Raw genomic sequence first — 23644 nt, forward strand, 5'->3', positions numbered from 1 at the left:
AGATGGAGTTACTGTGCTGGAGAACTAGAATAGCAGTAACCAGAAGTGATAACTCCATGAAAAATCGGCATGCTTCGCTTGAAAGGGGGCAGATGTCAGATGCAATAAAACTTTATATTTTATGCAAGAGAGGACATGTCCCCAGAAGGTGGTGGAAGAACTCTCAGTTGGGGACCCCATCAATAAACACCAGGGCTGAAATTCTCGTTCCAGTTAACTTTCAGAAGTCTGTGGTATTGGCCTTCAACATCTGTACTTCAGCAGGCAGCAGCACACGAGGCGGGAGTAGTGGTTCATGCTGATGTCCCGGTTCTGTTCATGGTGCCAAAGTGTAGTATCACACTATCTAGGAGAGGCTGCTCCTCACCAGGATGTGACGATCTGTGATCTGTAGTGTATGGCGCCATCCAGAATGTCCAGTGGCTCACACTGAAGTGTGAAGGTGACTTCCCCAGCGGGGCGTGGTGCCACTTGCTCTGGGAGCAGATGCTTCTTCCCGCTGTGCTACGAAGGCGATTTAGCTTACAAAGCTTACACAGATTAAAGAGCAAACTCAAAGGGTCTCAGTGGGATCAGGGGCTTTGAAGGAGTGATTAGGCAGAGCAAGGTGGGGGGGGGGGGGTTGCGTGGTGCCACTTGCTCTGGGAGCAGATGCTTCTTCCCGCTGTGCTACGAAGGCGATTTAGCTTACAAAGCTTACACAGATTAAAGAGCAAACTCAAAGGGTCTCAGTGGGATCAGGGGCTTTGAAGGAGTGATTAGGCAGAGCAAGGTGGGGGGGGGGGGCTGCACGGGCTGTAAGAGCAGAGAAGCTGGTGCCTCTGAGCTGTTCGGTAGTTTAACCATCCAGCAGTGACCGATGCTGGATAATGCAGAAGATGCACACGGGCTTGGCGAGGCAGTGGTGTAATTTATTCAGCCTCAGTCCCTCGTAGCCTGTTAGCTTCACCCAGTGAAGCCCAAGCTGAACGAGGACTTGCTCGCTGCACGTACTTCAGGGGTAGATGTTTTGTGGAAGGTAAGCATCTTATGGCCCTCTGCTTCTGGAAACTCTCCATCCTAGGTACACTCTCTTGGAAGAGCATCGCTGGTCCTTGTGTGTCCCAATAACTTTTCTATCTCCGCTTCTGTTCCTGGAACAAATGCAATAACAGCTCACTATTCTTTTGTTGTCCTTGGGCAGGAATTCGCTCCTGGAACATTAACGTTCTCTCCTGTGACCTGAATCAGCAACTGCGACTCTTCGTCACCAGGCACCTGGCTCAGTTTTCCTCAGAAGTCAAAGGTCAGCTTTTTAATTTATCAGCATTAATTTCTAACTTTTCTTTTGGGTTTGAAAAAAAAATATAGAATAAAGCTGATTGTAATTTAGAATGTCAAGTTCAATTAGTGGGTTGTTTGCCCAGGATTCTGCTGACATGAAGCCATCTTAAGGATCGGTTGGATGCAAGGAACTTAACATAAAACTACATCTCTTACTACTGAGAGTGGCGTGAATAGAAACAAGTGCTGTTTAAAAGCCTGTTGAGCCAGCAAGTCGGAATTGGTCTGTCTTGTGTACCTTATTTGGGTGGCACGATGTAGTTGTACTTTGTAAGCTATTTATTATCTGTCTCTTCCTTTTGGGTTTTAGAATGTACTTTTGCATGCCCAAAATGTGTTATAATTATGTGTGAGAACTTGTCAAATGACTTTCTGAACCCCTTAGCGAAGGCCTATCTCGAGAAGAACAACGAACAGGAGCATTACAAAACTGATGTGAGCAGTTAGGAAGTGTGCTTGCTTAGCTTGTGAAAGCTTGAACTCTGGTTAGGCTGTTTATGGTACCTTTATGTAATGTATGCTAAAGCTACTATGGTAAGCACACATAACACTTGCAAAAATCTTTTCTATATGAGACTGTTTTATAGCTCGCTGTATGTCTTACTCTCTTGTAGAAGCTTGTGAATGTACTTCCCAGCTGAGGAAGCTGTTCTACTGGATAGCTGTGAAAGAAGGGACCTGGACTCTTCTCAAATGTGCCTCTGACCGAGAGGTCTCTTAGCTTCCCTGTGACCTTTTAACGTGGGGATAGAGAGTCTTGCTCCTTGCAAATCAGAGTGTGTGTGTGTGTACACAGGGGTGCTTAGGGGATTAAAATGGTGTGTATGAAACGTGTCAGTTGAAATGCTCAGCAGAAGATCTGTCTAAGTTTGAAGCAACTGTAGCAGAGTCTCTGGTGCAAAAAGACTGAGCACTAACAGTTCCCCGTGAGTATGACATTTGCCCAAGAATTATTGTAGCTCAGGGTTGAAATGCCTGGATTAATATTAGCGACATGTACCCCCCTCACTTTCCTTGCTTGGTTCCTGAGGAGCAAAGGGTGATAAATGTGGCGCCAGTCTATAAAGAAGGTTCCATGAGCGATCTGGGGAGTTGCAGCTCTGTTAACCAACTGTCAGCTCTACTGGGCAAACGAGCAGTGACTCTGTGAAACGGCAGCATTAGCGTCCACCTGGGAAGAGTCGCCGTTGGTTCTGCAAAGGCAAGTCCTGCTTTTCAGAAGTCTTGAAGTTCTTTGAGGAGATTGGCAAACATAGACGAGTGATGAGCCAAAACAGGGACTTTATTGTCCCTTCTAATCTTAGTTAAGTCTATTGCAGAACACTCAATACATATTTCAAACCATTAAATCTTGAACGAGGCAGAACAGAAGAAGAAAATAAGTATAGAAGCAAACAGCACAGATGAAGGATTTCTGTTCAGCTGTGCATCCACAGACACTCCTTAGGTATTGATGAGCTTCTCCAGTGTGCAGTTGCATTAATTTAGTTCTGATTCATTAATTTCTGTAGCTAATGACATAGATCAGCTGTCATCTTGTTGCATGTCCAAGACAGACTTATGATCTGGGTCTGACAGACTTGATCTCACCTCCAGAAGAACATCAGCCATGACTGTTATTTGTATTCTGAGAAAGAGAGATGCCTTGTGGAAAAACCTGGGTGACTTTTCTAGTGGGACTGCGAAAGGGTAAAGCAACATATGAGGCAATTGTATCTCTCAAGTTGTCTCCTACTATTGCAACGAGTTAAGCAGTGACCTGTTGGATGCCCAGTCTTCTGCAAGTGTTCTGAGGATTTAAACTCGACAGCCCCAACTGTCCGAGACAGACTCTTACGATGTTCTACTGCTGCAGCAAGCAATGAAGAGTTCTCTATTTTGTAGCTGTCACTGTAGCTGAATACCAGTGCTAGGGGTAGTGGAAAGAGCAAGCCAACATCCAAATATCCATCTGATCCATTTTGCACTAAAAAAAAGTCCAAACAACAAATCTCAAATCTGAAAGTAATTAATTGAAGAGGAAAATACCTAACTGAAGCCGATCTGCAATTTCTCACTTGGTTACAGTAGTTATTTCCAAACTGTATTTGTATTATGTTAATGCTCAGTGTTTGAAACTGGAATCAGAATGTGACTGCAGTACTCTGTGGGAACAGAGGGCACAGTTACCCCTCTGATGAGTTTGTAGTCTGTTCAGAGATGATGAGGAACAAACGAGTCCCAAATGTGGTACAAACGAGAGGAGAAAAGCGGAGGGTGGAGCTGGTAATGGTGAGGTGGTCATACAAATGATACCTAGGGCACCTTATGAACGTTGATTTGCTGTTGGGGTTTTTGTGGGGTTGGAGTTTCTTTTTTTCCTACACTAACTTGCCGGCTCTTTTCTGAGTATCACAAACAATGTGACTCCTGCTGTAGGGGTAGTCTCAAACATGGTTACAGGGTATGGATGGTAGGGACAGCAAGAAAGCAAGCATGGACGTGATGATGACCTGCCCAAAGGGAAAAGGTGTAGTCCTGGATGGCAGCAGCAGAACAGGAAAAGGTAGGAACAATTATGGAGGAGCTTGCACGACAAACTTTGTGTTATGGAGCATCTGGCAGCTAGTAAATGGTCTGAAGGAAGGAGAGGGTGATGTGATGAGAAAAATGGACAGAAGCGTCAAACCAGTTGAAGGTGCAACACTGAAGGCTTGTGTGCTCCTACATGGTGAGGGCAGCTCCGCCTGCACTTGTGCACGGTTGTCCATTGCCACTGGCTGCCGAGGTAGTGCAGGATCACGTACAGTGTCTGCTTGTGCTGGACGTTAACAGTTCTTTACGGCCAAGGGGGACTGTCTGTTTCCAATAAAAGCTGATGTGGTGCAAGGTGAAATGCTCAAAATAATCACTTCTCAGCACGAGGGAAGTGTGCTTTCTGGTATCTGTTGGTTCTGATGTTCAGAGGAAACGGCTTCTTTTTCTGAAAACAGTTCTCTACACAAATATTAGCAGCTGCCTTCAGTCCAACTAGGGCACTTCAAATAGCTCAACAGCCACCCCAGTGATCTTTCCTCTCAAACTGTTCTTGGCGTTAGTCTTCAGAAAACTCCTTATAAATAACTAATGGCATAATTGAAATTAAGCAATCAAGAATGACATTTGATGGAACAAATGCTTGACATAATGCAACATTGATCAGATACTTTTCTTGCCTCCGTGAAAGGATTACCAGAAATATTAAGCACTTTCGAGTATTAGCTTGCATGTTTCTTTGCAAACTGAATGTTTATGCTGCAAGCCAGCAGGGTTTGTATAGCAGTCTGATTAACAAGCTGCCTTGCGGGCAGATGGCCTTCAGGCTCTGAAGCCTTTCATATTTGACCTAATAGACATGCTTCGCGTCCTGCTGATGCCTTTGGTTTACATTTGATGCCAACTGAGGATGTAGATATATCTGCCACAGCCCACTGAGGGTGTAGCAAAGTTGCGTTATAGCTCCTGAAGGCAGCTGTCTTTTGGGATGAGTGTGCTCCTAGAACGCTCTTAACTAAGCTAGAAGAAGAAGAATCTGTTTCTACTGCAAGGTGCATTGGGAGAGGTTTCAACTCAAGGCAAGAAAGAGATTTTTTTTACTGTAAGAACAATCAGTCATGGGAACAACCTCCCCTGGGAAATGGTGGAGTCCCCATCGCTGGAGGTTTTCAAGGTGTGGTTGGACAGGGTCTAGATGGTATCATCTATGTTCTTTTTCCCATACAAAGTTGGAGCAGATGATCTTTGGAGGTCCCTTCCTTTTACATTAACAAATATCTCACAGGTTAATGTTTTTACTTGTACAAGTGACTCATCTTCTCCATGGAACTCGGAAGGGCTTTGAGTGTCAGCTTGTGCTGTACACTTTTTTCCTACCACACTGCTTAGTTTTCAGTGATCAATATCGAGTGCATGACAGTAAAAAAAGCTGCCTTGTTTATTAAGGTTATAGCTCCCAGATAGTACAGATGACAAATTTGTGTGTTCAAGCAAAAGCTGTTCTAGAGAAGAGGCAAGAGACCAATTGCTTGTGAAAATTGTATTACAGTGAAACTGTGTGTTCCCCACAGCTGTGGCCTCTTGCTGGAGAGGCTTCTGTAGCGTAGATCATCCAGTGACGGATTTTGTTCAGCTCTTGGCTGTTAGTAAGAGGACTGCTATGTCCTAAATTTGTGTGTTTAAGTAGTAAAAAAGTCAGTGGTTAACATTTGTTTCATGGATGCAATACTGATTCTTTGGACTTTGAGATGTGGTTTCTAGTCCTCGAGCAATTAACCTTGCTGCACCATTTGTCTGCCAGCAAACTTCTGACCAGAGGAACATAGAAGCAAGTGCTTGTCAGGCCCTGTGCTCCTTCCTTAGTGCCTGTGGGCTGCATTTGCTCTCATTGCAGCCACACCGAGCGTGGCTCTCACAGCCCCCGTGCCCTGCAGCCCCCCAGTCCAGCTTCCCACGCCGTGAGTGCAGCCCGTGTTCCTTCTTGCTGCGTGTGGCCGCAGCAGTTCCAAGTGTTGTCCTCTTCAGCTGACTTCTGTCTCAGACAGCTTGAGATTTTTCTCCCAGATGACTGGTAACGACTATCTCTGTGGGACTTGCCAGCACCACTTGGATCTACCAGTTAGACACAGTTCAATCAGTTACTTGTGCATTCTGTAAGAATGCCGTGGTTTGGGGAGGCAGTGGTACTGGTTCAAGCACAAGGTTCACCCAGCACAGTGACAAAAAATGCATGGGAAAAGTGTAGCGCATAAAATACTCCCTCCTTGTGCTATCCCAGCTGCTATCTCCTTCCAGCTTGCTTTTTTCTGTGTATGCTTAGAAACACTTGGCACTTTTCACCTTCCACAAAGCTTTGCAGTCTTTCTGTACTAGAAGTAAGAAATCTGGCAAGGAATAGAACAGTTCAGGAAGTGAACAACATAGAAATGTTGCAGGAAGAAACCTCCAACCTCTTCTTTCCTTGGATCCTCATTCTTACCTGGTCTCGTTCTGATGTACCTTCCTGCACTGGACAGTTCCTGTCCAGCCTGGTGGTGTTACAGCTTTAGCATATTCGCCTCCCCATTACTTCTCCAGATTGAAGAGGCTAGGCTTACCTAATGGTTCCTTGTAGGGAAGCTATTCCATACTTTTCATCTTGTTTTATTAATGTCTCCCAGATCCACCTCTCTGAGATGCTGGGGTCAGAGGCGTGTGGTGTTCCACATGGGGCAGAGCTATGTATTTACAGTTTCACAAGATGCTTTCCCCCCGTTCCTGATTCCACTCTCTTCGCCCTCTGACTGCTGCTGGGCAGTGGGCTGACTCCTGGGGAGAACTAAGACTATGCTGACCTCGAGATCACTCCCCAGTGGTAACAGTTAGCTCTAGTTAGCAATAGTGTCATTTCATGTGTGATTTACACTGAAAAATAAAATGGCAAATGAAACTCAGCGCTGTGAAGTCTCCCTCGTAGTTCCCCCTCAGCCATGTTAATGACTTGGCATTATCCCTAAGCTTTGCCACCAGTCTGCTCTCCTGCTTTTGGGTTGTTTATGCATACGGGGAACAGCTCAAGTCCTGGTGTAGGCTTCTATGACATGCCCTATGAAGTAATAATCACACTATATCAATACAACCTTTGAGATTCTGACAAGCTTATTTCGTTTTTATTGAGAAGGAAGGTCGTATTTTCTGTAACGCCACCCTGACTGGCATTCATTTTGTGTTCTGTTTGAGTCTTTACTGCTGATGGGTTTTCCAGTCTTCTAGGACTTAAATGCCAGAGCACTGGAGCTCAGATTGGAAGCTGAGAGCTTCTTAGTCACTCTCTTAGATGTGGTACAGAAATTGTCTTTGTATAGACTTAGTCCGATGGCTGCAATCTCCCACCACCACTGCTGTTAAAATAGGAATAATTTCATTGTCTCTAAAGATATGTTCTTCATTTCTTCCAAATACAGAGCAGAAATATTTACTGACTATTTCTGGCTCCATCTGACCTGCAGAGCTAGGTTTTAGAACAAGAGATAGCACAAAAGCAAAAACTTGTAAGATCATAGATAAAACTTTATTTCAAAATGCTGCTTTTACCATCTTCAAGGGACATTTTTAATGCTAAGAGAGCTCCTCTGGAAGCTACACATCCTCAGAGCTCTCTCTGATGATAACACTGGCCTGCATTTTATGCATTTGAAGCCCATGCGCTGAACCCTCATTGGAAGACCAGGCTAGGAAGTCCTCAGCATTAATCTTTGTTTTCCTTTTGTGTTTTTCCAAATGGTCCTTTGCCCGTAAGGCAGACATTGCGGTTCTCGCTGTGATGCCCAAAAGACTGCTTGGGGACGATAAGAAACCAGAGCTCCAATAGGCCATTCCGGACTTCAGCTAAGCAGAGGTTAATTTAACATCAGCTTCTTGCTTTCATGTTGTCCGTCCGAATGGTGATTACTGACTGAAAGGGCCAACAGTGCTTCTCTCATCCAAAATTTGGCAAGCATTGAACTGGCCCTCTGCGACTGACATCTCTGTGCATGTTCGTTATACATTTTTGTATATGTTTGAAACTGCTGAGGCCTTGGTGAAATCATACAGGATCTCCTTACGTGCAGCATCACTCCTATGGAAGGAAGGATTCTTCATAGATGCTCTGGTTCTGTTGAGCTCCTCTACTCAACAGTGAGGTGAAAAGTCTGTTCAGCTTTTTAAAAGCGAATACCACCGAAGGAAGTGCCTTGCTGCATCAGGCCGGTGGTCTATGGTCTATCTAGCCCAGCGTTCTGTCTCCAGAATAGCAACAAGAGATGCAATTTGAGGAAGGACGTGAGCCACACCGCTTTGGATTGGCCTTTTTCCCCCGTAAGTCCCTCACTGCGCAGAACACGTGGATTAGGGATGTTAAGGGCACACCACGGGTAACTCCTTTTAGTAAGAGTTATTTAATTCCTCTTGAACCTACAAATGCTGTCCGCCTCAAGTTGTGTGTAGCAGCCAGTCCCTGCAGTTCACTGACAGCTATCTAAAGAAGAAATTCCTCTTCAGTTTCAGGTTGATTTAGCTTTACCGAGTGCTCCCTAGCTTCTGCCGTTGTAGGGTTTGGTGAGGAATGACCCGATCTACTAGTTTGGATTTTTTTTTTTTTTTATTTGATAAGCTCTTTCTAAATTGAAGAATTCTGGACTTTTATGACTCTTATGATAATGCCACTGTTCAAACCTCTTAATCATTTTGGTTATCCAAGCTAAACCTGAATCGATAGACAATGCTTTGCATTGTCTTCAGCAGCAGCAACAGCATGCAGCGCTGTCCTAGATCACCTTTTGCCCTCACAGAGATCCGTACTCTATGTCAAGATTCAAAGCTGTACTTGTAAAGAGTGGAAAAACCACATCACCTTTGAAGGAGGTCCGTCGCAGAGAACTGCAGCAGAACACTGGATTCCCTGTTGTAACGAATACGCGGTGTTACCGCCTGTCTGTAATCGTGGACCCCATTGATGGTTTGGTGCTTATGTGACTTCTTGTAGTACTCGAAAATCTATGTAAGATTTCCAGTTCTCATCCGTAGCTGTCATTCATGAGAGACGTCACCACAAAATAAACCCTCCTACCTGCACTCCAGACTTCAGCATCCTCTGGAATCGGACTGGCTTCCGTAAAGTTTGGCTGAGGTCTGTGCACTATTGGCCCAGGTTCTGGAAGCTGGGGCTTCTTGCTGGAAAGCTGTAGGGCTGTTGGGACTCGGCATTTGGGTGTGCAGAGCGGGGTCTTTTATGACCTTGGTGAGCACCCAGGTCCGTTGTTCTGGCAATTCAGGCAGCTCAAGGGTTGCAGGGACTGTTTTTAGCTCCTTATGTAAGATTATTTTTTGCTCAGCAGACACCTGCCATCTCTTAGTGTGCAATTCATTTGAATGCTTTCTATTTTTTGGCTAGAATAGCATTTTCCTTCATTGACTGTCTGGCCTTATTCGCTTATCTCTACTTTTTTGATAAGCTGTTTATTTATTTATTTATTTAAATAAGAAGTGTTCAATAGCTCTGAGTGAGGCCATTAAGAACAAAAAAAGAAAAGGGGTGGGGTGGGGGGATGTGCTTCCACTGAATGCCAGCAGAGAAACAAGAAGGGCTGTTCATGGAGACCCGTCTGATGCAGCCAGTGCTTTAAACAGTGCTCTGATGGTTATTTCATGTTGCCCATCACAGTAGCTGCAAACAGAACAGCTTGGGGGGGGGAGGGTTGGTGTGTGTTTGTGGTTTTGTTTTTGGGTTTGGGGGGTTTTTAGTGTTGCAAGAGACATTTCTAACTTGACAAAGGCAGCATTCTCTTGGTGGCCACGGGCATTGTAGGCGCAGCAGCTGCAGTGACAGGGACCTCCAAAGTAAGACTAGCTCCAATGCACACTTTTGAAATCTTCGTGTTCTCCATGCTTAGCAGGGAGGCTGAAACTCGAGGTCCTGATTACAAGCTGGTACAAGCTTTGGGTGACTTTTACAACAGTTGCTGGGATTCTAGCATCAGTCGTATCTAGAGATTGGTAACGAAAGCCTTGTTAATACGTTATTAGTGTATCGTTATTTACTGTGGCTCTGTACACTTTCCTCCTCTAGTGTCCCTGGCTTTGGGCACTCAGAGAAGGCTTTTCCAGTCTGTTGGGGTTTAGCCGCAGCCAGCAACTAAGTGCCACACAGCTGCTCGCTCACCGATGGGGGGGAGAATTGGAAGAGCAAAAGTGAGAAAACTTGTGGATTGAGATAAGAACAGTTTAATAATTGAAATAATTATACATTAAAATTAAAAGGAAAATGATGAGAGAGGGAGAGCAACAAAACCCAGGAAAAAACAAGTGATGCAACCTCTTGCCATCTGCTGACCAGGGCCCATCCCATACCCAAGCAGCAATCGCTGCCCCCTGGCCAGCCCCCCCAGTTTCTATACTGGACATGACGTCATATGGTCTGGAATAGCCCTGGGGCCAGTTGGGGTCAGCTGTCCTGGCTGTGTCCCCTCCCAGCTCCTCGTGCCCCTGGCAGAGCTGAGAGCTGGGAAGCCCTTGCCCGACGTAAGCCCTGCCCAGCACCAACTGAGCCATCAGGGAGTGACCAACATTCTTCTGGTCCTAAACCCAAACCCCAGCGCTGGGCCCGCTGCTGGGAAAAGAATTAACTCTGTCCCAGCTGAAACCAGGACACAGTCCTTGCCAACTGGACCTTGCTAAGACAAGCAAGATGAGCAAAGGGGAAGGAGGATTAAGTAGGAAATTAATCTTTAACGTGTGACAGCTTCTACAGCCGTGTATGATTTTCTGTCAGCTTTCTTGCTCTGTTTCCCTCTACCATGCTCTGAATGCAGTTCCCCAATTCCCTTCCTTTGCTTTTAAAGAACCCCTAGCATTGGTGTAGGCTCGAGGAGGGAGTCTCTGGCCAGCTGGTCTCGATTCCTGTTTACCCGAGTGTTGCGCTTACACAGTTGGAGCAGCTTTGGGTGTTTTCGCGCTGACCTCCTCCTGGGGCTGAGGACCCTGGGCTGAGCTGCTGCCGTGTGTGAGCTCATGGCTACTTCTAGAAAGGTCTGGCCATCGTTTTCTGCAGTATCCCCCAGGGTGGCTTCATGAAGTGGGAAGCCTCCTCGCTTCCAGCCAGCAAAGGTTTGCTATCCCACCGCTCCAGCGGAGCGCGGAGCAGCTGGTGGCACTAATGCGCTAGGTGCAAGGGACAGGGGCTGCGTCAGCAGCTTCCCGTGCTGGTGCAGAGGGTGCATGTGCACCTCCCTGGAACGGTGCCTGAGGAAGGCAGCGCTGCTTCTGGTGCGCTGCTGCACCCGCCTTGGGCAAAGGAGCTGGACTGCTCCCCTGGACTGATCTCTTCTAGGATCTCCGCTGCTATTTCAGGAGATAAATTCTCCCGCTAGGTGCAGATTCAAAGAGTGAAAAACTGTGGAAGGAGCCTGTTAATCCTATTTTGCCAAGAGATTAATTGTCGTCATGTGCTATTGTAATTTTAATGCCATAATTCCTACCTCCTTAGAAAACAGATGTCCGTCAGGCTGATGGCTCTGTCCCAGGATTTTGTCTTGCCCTGTTCACCATGGCATTGCTACAACACTTGCCTTTTTCCTCCCTCTGTAAGAACTCAAAATTGCAGTCGGGAGGCACTGTTTTCCTTTCCTGATCTGGTGTTGCCTCTTTTCTGGGGAAGCCGAGCTGGCACGCTTTGTATGTGCTGCTGAGAAATCATAACAGTCTTTGTGCTAGCAAATAATGAGTTCTGAAGCGGAGCTCACAGGGATCGTTAAGGGCTTGTGTCTAGAGGCATCGTTCTTCTGAAGCACCGACTGGTTTTCACTCTCTTCTGTCTAATGGAATGCTTGCTGCTTGATTTGGAAACTTGAGGCGATTGTGTGCAAAAGCAATCGGCTTTCCTCCATTTCTTGCTAGGGCGAGTGTGCTACCGCAGAAGATCCACACCAGATCCCTGTTCCATTTCTAATTTTTTCACTTTTTGCTTTATCCTGCCAGCCTGCCTGAAGCAGTAATGGAACAGATGAGTCAATTCCTGAGTTCAAGCTTTGGAAAACTAAAAGCACTGCGGAGAACATGAATTCATGGCCTGAAGACAGCCTCCTGCCTTTATCCTAAACCAAATGAATGCTTTAACTCTCGGTTGTGTTTGGTTTTTTGGGGTTGCTATGATTTTTGTATTATACAGATTTTTTAAGGTGAGGCGGTTTTTATTTGAGTGCATCAGGTTGCAAGCAGTCTGCTATAAACCATGGGTAATGAGTTTCTGTTGTTAATTACCCGCGGTTAAAACTGTGCCTCACTTCTAGGTTGAATCTGTTCATCATGGTTTCCAGCCACTGCACCGTGTTCTGCCTGTCCCTGCTAGATGGGGGGGAGAATTGGAAGAGCAAAAGTGAGAAAACTTGTGAATTGAGATAAGAACAGTTTAATAATTGAAATAATTATACATTAAAATTAAAAGGAAAATGATGAGAGAGGGAGAGCAACAAAACCCAGGAAAAAACAAGTGATGCAACCTCTTGCCATCTGCTGACCAGGGCCCATCCCATACCCAAGCAGCAATCGCTGCCCCCTGGCCAGCCCCCCCAGTTTCTATACTGGACATGACGTCATATGGTCTGGAATAGCCCTGGGGCCAGTTGGGGTCAGCTGTCCTGGCTGTGTCCCCTCCCAGCTCCTCGTGCCCCTGGCAGAGCTGAGAGCTGGGAAGCCCTTGCCCGACGTAAGCCCTGCCCAGCACCAACTGAGCCATCAGGGAGTGACCAACATTCTTCTGGTCCTAAACCCAAACCCCAGCGCTGGGCCCGCTGCTGGGAAAAGAATTAACTCTGTCCCAGCTGAAACCAGGACACAGTCCTTGCCAACTGGACCTTGCTAAGACAAGCAAGATGAGCAAAGGGGAAGGAGGATTAAGTAGGAAATTAATCTTTAACGTGTGACAGCTTCTACAGCCGTGTATGATTTTCTGTCAGCTTTCTTGCTCTGTTTCCCTCTACCATGCTCTGAATGCAGTTCCCCAATTCCCTTCCTTTGCTTTTAAAGAACCCCTAGCATTGGTGTAGGCTCGAGGAGGGAGTCTCTGGCCAGCTGGTCTCGATTCCTGTTTACCCGAGTGTTGCGCTTACACAGTTGGAGCAGCTTTGGGTGTTTTCGCGCTGACCTCCTCCTGGGGCTGAGGACCCTGGGCTGAGCTGCTGCCGTGTGTGAGCTCATGGCTACTTCTAGAAAGGTCTGGCCATCGTTTTCTGCAGTATCCCCCAGGGTGGCTTCATGAAGTGGGAAGCCTCCTCGCTTCCAGCCAGCAAAGGTTTGCTATCCCACCGCTCCAGCGGAGCGCGGAGCAGCTGGTGGCACTAATGCGCTAGGTGCAAGGGACAGGGGCTGCGTCAGCAGCTTCCCGTGCTGGTGCAGAGGGTGCATGTGCACCTCCCTGGAACGGTGCCTGAGGAAGGCAGCGCTGCTTCTGGTGCGCTGCTGCACCCGCCTTGGGCAAAGGAGCTGGACTGCTCCCCTGGACTGATCTCTTCTAGGATCTCCGCTGCTATTTCAGGAGATAAATTCTCCCGCTAGGTGCAGATTCAAAGAGTGAAAAACTGTGGAAGGAGCCTGTTAATCCTATTTTGCCAAGAGATTAATTGTCGTCATGTGCTATTGTAATTTTAATGCCATAATTCCTACCTCCTTAGAAAACAGATGTCCGTCAGGCTGATGGCTCTGTCCCAGGATTTTGTCTTGCCCTGTTCACCATGGCATTGCTACAACACTTGCCTTTTTCCTCCCTCTGTAAGAACTCAAAATTGCAGTCGGGAGGCACTGTTTTCCTTTCCTGATCTGGTGTTGCCTCTTTTCTGGGGAAGCCGAGCTGGCACGCTTTGTATGTGCTGCTGAGAAATCATAACAGTCTTTGTGCTAGCAAATAATGAGTTCTGAAGCGGAGCTCACAGGGATCGTTAAGGGCTTGTGTCTAGAGGCATCGTTCTTCTGAAGCACCGACTGGTTTTCACTCTCTTCTGTCTAATGGAATGCTTGCTGCTTGATTTGGAAACTTGAGGCGATTGTGTGCAAAAGCAATCGGCTTTCCTCCATTTCTTGCTAGGGCGAGTGTGCTACCGCAGAAGATCCACACCAGATCCCTGTTCCATTTCTAATTTTTTCACTTTTTGCTTTATCCTGCCAGCCTGCCTGAAGCAGTAATGGAACAGATGAGTCAATCTGGGAAAAGAATTAACTCTGTCCCAGCTGAAACCAGGACACAGTCCTTGCCAACTGGACCTTGCTAAGACAAGCAAGATGAGCAAAGGGGAAGGAGGATTAAGTAGGAAATTAATCTTTAACGTGTGACAGCTTCTACAGCCGTGTATGATTTTCTGTCAGCTTTCTTGCTCTGTTTCCCTCTACCATGCTCTGAATGCAGTTCCCCAATTCCCTTCCTTTGCTTTTAAAGAACCCCTAGCATTGGTGTAGGCTCGAGGAGGGAGTCTCTGGCCAGCTGGTCTCGATTCCTGTTTACCCGAGTGTTGCGCTTACACAGTTGGAGCAGCTTTGGGTGTTTTCGCGCTGACCTCCTCCTGGGGCTGAGGACCCTGGGCTGAGCTGCTGCCGTGTGTGAGCTCATGGCTACTTCTAGAAAGGTCTGGCCATCGTTTTCTGCAGTATCCCCCAGGGTGGCTTCATGAAGTGGGAAGCCTCCTCGCTTCCAGCCAGCAAAGGTTTGCTATCCCACCGCTCCAGCGGAGCGCGGAGCAGCTGGTGGCACTAATGCGCTAGGTGCAAGGGACAGGGGCTGCGTCAGCAGCTTCCCGTGCTGGTGCAGAGGGTGCATGTGCACCTCCCTGGAACGGTGCCTGAGGAAGGCAGCGCTGCTTCTGGTGCGCTGCTGCACCCGCCTTGGGCAAAGGAGCTGGACTGCTCCCCTGGACTGATCTCCTCTAGGATCTCCGCTGCTATTTCAGGAGATAAATTCTCCCGCTAGGTGCAGATTCAAAGAGTGAAAAACTGTGGAAGGAGCCTGTTAATCCTATTTTGCCAAGAGATTAATTGTCGTCATGTGCTATTGTAATTTTAATGCCATAATTCCTACCTCCTTAGAAAACAGATGTCCGTCAGGCTGATGGCTCTGTCCCAGGATTTTGTCTTGCCCTGTTCACCATGGCATTGCTACAACACTTGCCTTTTTCCTCCCTCTGTAAGAACTCAAAATTGCAGTCGGGAGGCACTGTTTTCCTTTCCTGATCTGGTGTTGCCTCTTTTCTGGGGAAGCCGAGCTGGCACGCTTTGTATGTGCTGCTGAGAAATCATAACAGTCTTTGTGCTAGCAAATAATGAGTTCTGAAGCGGAGCTCACAGGGATCGTTAAGGGCTTGTGTCTAGAGGCATCGTTCTTCTGAAGCACCGACTGGTTTTCACTCTCTTCTGTCTAATGGAATGCTTGCTGCTTGATTTGGAAACTTGAGGCGATTGTGTGCAAAAGCAATCGGCTTTCCTCCATTTCTTGCTAGGGCGAGTGTGCTACCGCAGAAGATCCACACCAGATCCCTGTTCCATTTCTAATTTTTTCACTTTTTGCTTTATCCTGCCAGCCTGCCTGAAGCAGTAATGGAACAGATGAGTCAATTCCTGAGTTCAAGCTTTGGAAAACTAAAAGCACTGCGGAGAACATGAATTCATGGCCTGAAGACAGCCTCCTGCCTTTATCCTAAACCAAATGAATGCTTTAACTCTCGGTTGTGTTTGGTTTTTTGGGGTTGCTATGATTTTTGTATTATACAGATTTTTTAAGGTGAGGCGGTTTTTATTTGAGTGCATCAGGTTGCAAGCAGTCTGCTATAAACCATGGGTAATGAGTTTCTGTTGTTAATTACCCGCGGTTAAAACTGTGCCTCACTTCTAGGTTGAATCTGTTCATCATGGTTTCCAGCCACTGCACCGTGTTCTGCCTGTCCCTGCTATGCCCGAGTCCCCTTCTGGAAGAGCTCTTACACCTGCAGCTCTCCCCCTGCCCCGCGGTGCGTTCTGTTCCATAAACCAGGCTGCTTTGGGGGGGTTTGACCTCGAACAGCGCTCGTAACTGTGTTAGGACCTTCTCTGTTTTAGAATCTTAGAATCTGCCTTTCGAAAATGAAAACCCCAAACCAAAAAAGCCCAGCAAAAACCCTTGCGTGGTCTCTGTAGTGATCACGTTATTGATCACTCAGCTACTGTGACGGCCTGCAGTCACCCACGGCTGGCTCGGTACGCTGAGCTGAGCTCACGCGCGCTGTTCTCAGCCGTGAGGTTCCTGTTCTCTAAAACACAACCAGCGTTGCACAAGTGTGGTGTAAATGCCTTGCTCCTGTGTGTAACGTGTCTGGTCCGGTAGACAGATCAGAGCAATGGTTTTGGTACCAATCATGAGTTTCAGTCAACAACCAGTGTATTTTCTTGCAGATAATCGATTCCTTGACAACAACAGTTCCATGAGATTCCCCTAGAATATCTGCTCATCAGCTGCCCATCATTTTAAGCTGATTTTTAACCTTCCAATATAAGCTAACAGTCTTCTAGAATGTGGAACTGTTTTCCTTGTTTCTGCCTGCCAGTACAAATGCATCAGACCTGTCCTTGGCTTCCCCATGGGGCCACGAGTCACAGTCCAGATCTTGATTCTTGCTTCAGGAGGGCTGATGACTCAAGTTCAGGGGTAGGATGGCTCCTAAAGTTGCTTGTAATAAAAATCTTCATGGGGAGCAGGGCTGTGCCTGCATGCATGACTAGGGCACATGCAGCCGTAGTTTTGTGGAGGTTAAATTTGGTAATACAAGGGTTCCTGCATGGCCTGGTGGTCACTCCAAGCTCATTTCTTGTTTTGCATGTAAGTGTGACTGTTTGACCTGCTGTCTCTAAATGGAGTACGACGGGCATACACGTTCATGAAAGGAAAATGTTCAGCACAACCAAAGGTTCCTGCTGTCTCGGGGTGAGGTGGCAGGGAATGAGCGATGTGCTGTGGGTGGTGCGCGGGGCTCGTTTGCTGTGGAGGGGCCATCGGACGCTGCTGTGACAGAAGGCCTGGCCAAAGCGGGTCACTGTTGTGCTCCACCCCCCCCTTTCATCGGTCACCACCTCGGCTGGGGCTGTACGGGAGGCCACTAGCAAAGCTGTCGGTACAACGCTAGCGGTAGGATTCCTGAGGCGGACATGCTTATTTGAGAGTAAGTCTTCACAGACCAGATTGTGTTCATATACTTGTTTAACTAGACATAAACTGATATAGCGATCTTCTACTCAGAAGTAATCCTTACACAAAACAGACAAAAATAACGCCTGGTGAGGTTTTTCCCTTTGTTCTCTGCGGTTTATCTCCACAGCTAACTAACTTTCCAATTTTGCGAGTTCCTTAGATCAAAGCTCCCAGAGCTGAAATCACTGCAGCCATGAATTCACTGGTAGCTTTTCTAAAGTTAGAACTTGCCCTACTAAATTATTACTCTTGCTTCTACAACCAGACATTGTGGTTCAATGTTGTTGGTAGTTCATGGAATTCAAATTCCTGAAGTGTGTATGGAGGCAGAGAGTGGAGTGGGTTTGTCCTGGAACAGCTTTTTGAATCCTTCAAGGAAAGCAGAGGGAGTGCGTTGTACGGAACCAGTTCTGCTGTGCCGTCTTTCACAGGTAAAGATTCGAGGGGTCAGGATCCCTTTGAATGGACCTTGGGAGAAGATGAACCCTTTAATTTGATAGGAAAGGAAAATAGTGATGAGATTATTGGGGAAGGGTGGGACCTGTTTCAGGACACAGAGCAAAAGCAGCATGTTTTGTTGGTTGGTTTTCTTTAGTACTTTGGGTCCTGGTAGATGTGGGTGTTTTCTGGGTTGTTTTCTTTTTAAAAGAAATAGCGAGCCCACGTGGGTCTGTCCTTGAGGCAGTACCGTGTGACTAACCCAGTGATTTCGACTTCTCAGTCCTGTATTGAATGGATTTAGTGGAATGCATTTGGGATCCATTTAAAACAGTGGGGTTTCCCCTGGTGATCGTGGTCTTTGACGGTGGAACTTTCTAGGACAGACAAGCTGGGTGAGACTTAAGGTTCTCATGGTTAAAAAAAGAAGACAGGAAAAAAATCCCTAAGCAGCACCACAGGACAAGGCCATATTTTTCTCCCAGCTAACCTGTTCTCAGTAATTTTGCTCATATTTTCATAAACTGAGTCCTGTCCTGGACTTTGTCTGCCTGTGCTTTGACAGTGGCTGTTGTGGAAGTTGGTCATGGCTACTCGCAGTACTGCTGTGCCTTCTGGGAGGCTAACGTCTGGTTTTGACCTCATCTGGCCTCTTTGCCTCTGAAATTTTCTTGAGTGCTAATGATTCTGCAGGAAAATCTGCAGTAGACAGTTTGACTCCTATACAGAAAATTCTCCTGGGATCGCTGTTCTGGAGATGGAATTTGCTTGTATTTTTATTCCTATGTCATGGAGATGAATAATTCAAAGTAGTTATTGATTTTTTTAATTTGGTTTTTTTTTCCCTCCCCTCCATTTGTTTTTCATCTCTGGTTTCATCTGAGCTACACCCTTGCAAGAAAGTGTGTGCTGCAGCACTGATACCATCCAACAGGGGGGCATAAACCCAGGAGGGAACCACGCCTAAAATGGACCTCCCGTTTGGTCGATCTCTGAGAACACCTGCTTATTTCACATCTTTGTGCCATTTCTTGGCTAGTAGGTCTCGTAAGCAGCAAATGGCCGGTAACAGCAATATCCCAAACATACGCTGCTTTGGAGGGACTAGGATTTTGCCTCTTTAAATTTAAAATATGCCTGGAAGAACAGCTTCTGTTCCGTAATCACAGCATATCGTTACTTCTTGTGGTGTCTTTGCATGCAGTAGCGACTAGGCCCTGTGGCTGCTAAGTTTTCTTAGAATATTTTTACTTGTCTTCAGACTTCGATTCATTTTTAGAGAAACCTCCAGGCAACGCCAGTCAAATCTGCGTGACCCTGCCAGGTTACAGGGTCTGCAGCTTCAAGGAATGTGGCAGAGCCGTTTGAATTGCTTACAGAAAAATGCCTGCATTTCGGCATCTCTGTTTCCAATTCCAAACATCATACTGAGGAGGAAAATGGGGCGAGACTGGTCTGGGTTAGTAGAAACTGCACCCTCTTTTAAGCAAGTCCTACAGTCTTTGCCACTGAGTCACATAGGCATGACACTGTAGTAAGAGCATCGCCAGCTTCCCCGGATGTATTTTGTCTTGGAAATTTTACCTGTGCCACCGCCAGTTCTAAACCCTGCTCCCCCCTCTCCCCAGCCTTCCCCTAGGCTCGTCTGTCAGGCTTAGCTCCCCACCTTCCATTTGCATCACCTTCACAGTCGCCGCTGATGCTGGTTGCCTGTCTCCTCGGATGCTGTTGTGGTTCTGTCGGCACTGTCCTACAGGTTCCTCCCTCCAAAGCAGCGTGGCGTCTGTTACCTGGATAACCAACAGGACGCCTGGTGAATCGGTGCCACTGGTCTGACGCTCTCCTTCGCAAGGATGCCAGCAGCCTTTCTGCCTCTGTTCAGGCCTTGGAGACAGAGTTAAAACAGCAAGTTCCCAGGAATCTAACCCTTCTCAGGGCAGCTGGTGCCTTTTACAGGAGATGACTGGCTGGTTCAGAGGAAGAACGTGATCTGAGGCAGTCAAACATGTCTGGAAGAAAAAGATATCCTCTGCAGGAAGAGGAATCTTGCACCGTATTTTGGCTCTTGTAGCTTCTCTCGCATTGCCTTGGTTGCATTTCTTTCTTCCTTTCAGTGCTAGACCTGGCTTGTACCTTCTCCTTCGCTCTGTATGTCTGCTGGGACACATGGAAAGCTTTGCTGTGCCTCCGGCCGGAGCAGTCCTGCGGGTGCTTATCGAACACTGATAGCAAAGGCTGCTGAGGAGGTACAGCCAACCCCAACACTATGTAGAAGGCTCAGGTTTTTCTCCAGGTAGATGTATGCTGCTTGTGGAGAATTCTTTCCTTGAACTCGGTGTTATTAGGAAAGCACAAGGGTTTGATCCCAGTGTCACTAAGAAGGTCACTAGGATTTGATCCGAGTCCCTCCTTCCCCTCTGCCGCATTAAGACACCCTCCTGGGCACTAGGGCGCTGTGCTGCACTCATGCGTGGGACACATGGCTGTTCTTGCTGTGCCCCAGTCCCCCTTCTCATGTTGCTTCTGGTCTTTTTGTACTGTTCACGTTTGCTCCAGTTTCGCAGCCTTGATTTATAAACCTCTTTATCCTTTCCACCGAGAGTTCTAGACAGGTCATCTTCTGTCATTTTCCCTAGGGCTGTTGAGATGCTGAGTTAAATTAGGATCACCATTTTTAAAACGTTATTTTCTGGGACAGGAGAGACCAGAGTGTTGCCACAGAAAGCTCACAGGGTTCATGAATTCCTTTAAAGCAGGCACTGGAAAAGCGGCTGGGAACAGATGCTGGCAGTGCCCCTGGGCCCGCATTAGGGATGCTGTTAACACAAAAGTAAAACCTTACTTGGTTAAGAAAATGATGAAGAACTAAATGGAATGGGTGACTTGGGCTACCCACCTGTAAATTGTCAAGCACAACAGCAAGTTTAGAGAAGCGAGTTCTCAATAGCTCAGATAATCACCCTGGAGTATCAGAAAGATGAAAAGATTATCCCCAAATTAAGAAGGAGAAGCCTAAATATGTAACTGTATCGGACCTGCAAAACCTTGCTGAAAGGTCAGAATGCTTGAGGGATCAGAGGTTCCTTGAAATAGAAGGGTACGAACAACTAACGAGGTGTCGCTGCGTTTCAGAAATAGTGATTTAAAAACAAGGAACTTGGCAAAAGTGGGAAACAAATCTTTAGTTAGAATTTAAGCAACCATACAGAAGCAAAAGGTACAAATATCCGTAAGTAAAAAAGGAGGTAGGAAGTAGGGAAGAGTCATTAAATAGTTGCAAGGAGGATGCAGAATTATTCAGCAAAACCATGTGTCCTTTACAAGCATCCTAGTGAAGCCTGTGGAAAAGAGTAAAAATTGCTGTGCCTCGGCAGAAAGGAGGATAGCCAGGAGGATTTTAGAAGTGATTTGCCAAAGGCTTGAATGAGGAATCGATTCCTTCGATGTATTGAAAGCAGATAGCCCGTGAAAGTCAGCAACTGGAGAGTCAAAGAGACACCAACGAGCCTTCCCTTAGTACTGGTGAGAGCACTGGGTTTTGTTGCGGGGCGGGGGGGATGATGGACATTGATTTGTTGCTGGGCTTGGTGTTTGGTTTTTTGGGTTGGTGGGGTTTTTTGGTTTCTTTTGAATCCTGAGCCTCTTGTTCCGTGGTCCTGGTGCCTGGTCCGTGACGTCCTGTAACAGGCACGTCTCCTGATTTCCTGAAGGACCGGAGAAATGGAAATGTTCTTGATCGTAGCTCTGTAGGTCCTTCTGACTTTAGCAAGTAGGAAGAGGAAACTAGAAGCTCAGTGCCCCCTTTTTAGGAACTGGAAGAGACTTGAAGCTCAGGGCATGCTTTCCTTATTAGTGCCCCTTTTCTTCTGCTTTTGACAGTTATTTTTAGGCTTTCTGCTGAATGATCATTTGTTTTCTTTAGAAGCTGAAAAGGTGATGTGCAACTGTTCTCCAATCAGGTGAAGGCAGGAGGGCTGCCTCACGGAACTGCCGCGCGGGAGGCTTTCTAGGCCAGTTAAGTAACTGGTGCATGGTAAAGGCAGCAGCTGTTTTGAGAACCCTTTCAGCTTTGAGTAAGGGTCTTGCTGTCCAGCCGCACGCGTATGCCAAAGAACCGTGCTTTGTGAAGACCACTGTGCCTCCTACATAATCTTTCTTTGTAAAAAACACTTGCAAAGTACAAAAAGGTGCATTCCTGACTGCTGGGGCCTGAACACATACCTGAGAGCGGGAAGTGAGAGGTGAATTAGAGACAGCAGATGCATCAACCTTCAGCCATGAATTTAATGGAGAAAACCATTTCTGATGTAAATTCTCAACAGCAATTGCAAGCTACTGAATTTTTCTGACATATACGGAGATTTTGAGGCAAAAGAGAGATAAGGGCATATGATATTGTTGAAACAATATTGTTTCCTTATAAAACAGGATCATGGATAGGAGATAAATTGGCCTGTTTATATATTCAATAACTTCTAATATAGTTAAGGACATCACATTAGTTCATGCTACAGTGTACTTGTGCGACTGTTAATAGGGAGGGGGTTTGGAACGATTACTGGTATCAGTAAATGTCCTGATTAAACGCTTATCAAATCTTACTTTGCTGCTTGAAATAGAATATGCTGTATCAATATGAAAAAATCGATACAGAAGAAGATCTCACTGCCATAAATATCCTGCTAGGGGCTAAATTTGGTCAGCATTGTAATGGGCATAGAAAGGGCAAGGCTGCAGAAGTGTGTGTCACTATGAAATGTCCTAGTGCGCATGCCCATCCCTTGCAGGGCAGCCGGGAGCTCTCAAGTGCTCTGAAAAATCTGCTACTGGCAATGCGATTTCCAACGCAGCCCAGTTCTAGACCAAGGCTCCCTAATCCCGCTCCCTCCCCTCCTGCACCGGTCGCACTGCTCTCCGGAGTGACGTAGACGTGCCTCAGTGCTGCAGGTGTATTAGCAAAGACCTGAAACACTGTAGGCTGCATGAAATCACCTGTAGGCCGGGTCCAGGCCGCAGGCTGCCGCCTGGGCAGCTCTCACCCTTAGGTGGGTGCTGTTACCGCAGACATTAAGCAGCTGAGTTTGTATGCAGCAGTAGCAGCAAATACATCCTCTTGCTTTCCCTCAGCACTGCTGCAAAGCAGCACCTTGTAGGTAACATCCTTTGCTCACCTTGTGCATCTTTAAGCTGGAAAAGGGGACTGCATGGTTGGTTTGCAGTCATTCTGCATCCCCCCACGTCACTTTGCTCTTTACTGCTGACTCCTTATTCACTTTGACTGTGAAAACCTCCCTAGCTCGTGTTGTACTGGTTATAGTGGGATGACGAGCACAGTGGGTGGTTATAACCATCCCCTCTGTTTCTAAGAACGTGGTGCACAGGGGATGAGAAAATGAGCCTGAAGTGGTGATGAGCAGAGGAGGCTGGGAGCATGGACAACAAAGGTAAAATATTCATGTTTGGGAGATGAGGGGGTAGGGGGGTGGGGGCAAATATAGCCTCTGTACATATGCCAAAAACCAAAAGCCATCAGGGTGGAGCCAGTGCACTTTTGTCTGGTGCAGGGGTAGCAGTGTGCAGGGAGTACACCAGAACAGATTCTCTCTTCTGTCATTTCATGGCCATCAGTAAGCTTTTGCCAACGGGTGGCTAAAACCTTTCCTGAAGCCAGAGGGTAACAGTTGTTAAGGATCAACATAAATGTCTTCAGGATGCCAAAGAAAAGAAAATGGAACATGGGACACTTTTAAAAAGGACCTGGGGACAACTCAGACAAGCGTTACACTCCTGATCTCGGTGAACGGGTGGGCACTGGCAGATGTTATCCTGGTGCTGCTCCCTATTGTGGTGGGGGAGATTCCAGCCAGCGTCACCGTCACAAGCCATGCGCCCTGGCTTGGTGCAGGGCCTGTGCTGTTCGGCCTGTTCATCAACGATTCGGAGCACAGCGTCAATGCTGAAATAACAGAGCTGGCTGCTGGTTTGAAGTCACCTATGGTCGCTACATTGAGGGCTGGCTCTAAAGGGCAGCAGCAATCTCAGTGCTTAGCTACAGTCTGAAAGCAAATGGAACATTAGGAATTAGGACAGTAGAACACACCGTGCCCTTATATATGTGTATAGCCTGCTCGGTTCCTGACTGTGTTGTGA

General features: G+C 46.9%; 1 protein-coding gene across 1 annotated transcript in view; it reads left to right on the plus strand.

Annotated features, from left to right (window-relative positions):
* Positions 1–1188: 1188 nt before the first annotated feature.
* Positions 1189–23644, plus strand: part of MAP1A (microtubule associated protein 1A) — a 58892-nt gene continuing 36436 nt past the window's right edge. The window contains exon 1 of the mRNA XM_035893984.1: positions 1189–1285. The gene's annotated coding sequence lies outside the window, so the exon portion shown is untranslated. The remainder of the gene's footprint in view (positions 1286–23644) is intronic.

Source organism: Egretta garzetta, unplaced genomic scaffold (genome assembly GCF_000687185.1).
Source record: "Egretta garzetta isolate BGI_Z169 unplaced genomic scaffold, ASM68718v1 scaffold975, whole genome shotgun sequence".
NCBI lineage: Eukaryota > Metazoa > Chordata > Aves > Pelecaniformes > Ardeidae > Egretta > Egretta garzetta.